The sequence below is a fragment of the Ixodes scapularis genome, unplaced genomic scaffold (assembly GCF_016920785.2).
Source record: "Ixodes scapularis isolate PalLabHiFi unplaced genomic scaffold, ASM1692078v2 PGA_scaffold1__304_contigs__length_218370807, whole genome shotgun sequence".
Classification (NCBI taxonomy): Eukaryota; Metazoa; Arthropoda; class Arachnida; order Ixodida; family Ixodidae; genus Ixodes; species Ixodes scapularis.
The window spans coordinates 87,234,570-87,236,394 of NW_024609846.1; positions in this window are offsets into that span (position 1 = coordinate 87,234,570).

Below are 1,825 nucleotides of genomic sequence, written 5' to 3' on the forward strand. Positions count from 1 at the left end.
CCCGGAAGACGCTAAGTGTCATTCGTAATCGTCGTGTGTGCTTTGAAAGCAAAGGGAGTCACAGGGTCCACCAGTGTGCAACCACAAGCCAACGTTGACGACAGCGCTGCGTTGAGTTCGGCGATCTCGTTCTGTTTGGTGCAACACGGCGATGCGACAAAGAACTAAAACGTTCGTGGTGTGTGTGGTGCAGTGCTTGGAAGTAGACACCCAACACGGAGCGAAAATTGGCCGTTGTGAGGTTGAGGTTAAATTGGCTCAGTCCCGTCGTCGTCAGCTGATCCAGTCAAACTGGTCCAGGAGGACGCGGCGAGCGTTTTTAAAAGTAGATCTTCCTTCGTTCCGTTTCCAAATGTTGAAGATTCCCGACGTATACAGTGAGTAAAAAGCTGCGGCCGTTTTCAACAAAATTACGTTGTTTTAATTGAACGAAGAACTGCAAAGTGTTGTCCTAAATCTGCCGTGTTTATGCTTCGTGTTGGACTGCGTTTGCACAGCGACGTGTTGCGCTCATCGTGCGGTGTGAATAAATTCGGGCAAGATTTCCTACCTGCCCAGTGATGCATGAACTGAGACCTTTTTTTACATAGTGAACATAATGCTTTTTTATTTTGGGAACAGGCGTTGTGCATTTATTATGCTACTAGCACTTGAAAGTTCAGAAATTGGGGAGGGCGAGCAAGCTTGCCGAACTTTGTCTCCTTGCTCTCTCGCACTGCCCCTAGTTTCAGTAGACATACCTACTAGCAGGTACAAACTGCTCTAAAGCAGGTAAAAGACTGGGAAGTCGGGACGGTGCGGACTCCATGTTTAGCACTTTTCGCAAGGTGACTGGGGAAGTGCTTTTGCAAGGTATGCGGAATATGCGACCGATTTTGTTATGCCCGTCGTTTCCATCTCTCCACCAAAACAAATACGATAATCTACAAAGCCGCGATCACAAGCCAAGATTTACGATAACAGTACATATTCATTCAAACAATTTACGTAAGATGGTTCGAAAGCCAAGAGAAAAAAAAAAAATCTGTCGGCTAACGCAGAATTCGAACGTTCGAGGGATTCTGCGGACAGCTATTACGTAATCACCTGGCTGTGCCAGGTTTTTTACGTAACAGCTCTCTCTGGTCGCGGACGTTCGATGCACCCGGGACACCCGGTGCGAATCTCGACGGCCTCCGGAGCGATATGACAAGAACGTAACTGGACACGTTTGTCGCTACGCGAACGCTCGATTGCCTCCAGCCAAATAGCATTACTTTCGGGGCAACATGGCTGCTGGAAGGCTCGCTGTCGGGATCACTCATCCGACATCTCCGAAAAGTCAGCATTTGCAAGCGAAAAAAAAAAAAGCACGCTAAGCAAGCAAAGAGGAAAACGAAAGAACCGCGCTATGAAAGACAAAACCCCGCATCCCTTCCTATCACTAACACCTGCGAATGCTACTAAAAACGCACTACTTCACTTCAAGAAGTCTCACTCAAGCACCTGGGTCAGCACGAAACACTGATCACTTCGGCGAAACGATTAGTCGAGGTAGGCGAGACAGGCGGTAGCGGAGACTTCGGCGGCCATGAAAGAATGGCGAAGCTTTTGCTTGTTATGGTATGAATCAAAACGGATGTGCCCGTCTTGTAAACCTTTTGTAAAGAATAATAACTCTCATCACATGTGTTATTCTTTGAACGTAAAAATATGCCGCTCAAAAGGAAATTGCAACATATAACAAAGGTTTAACAACCAAGATCTCAGCTGTCAATCAAACTCTTAGCCAATGAGAAGTATAGCTGCCGATTGGGATTCAACGTCACGGAATCCCAACTTCGTG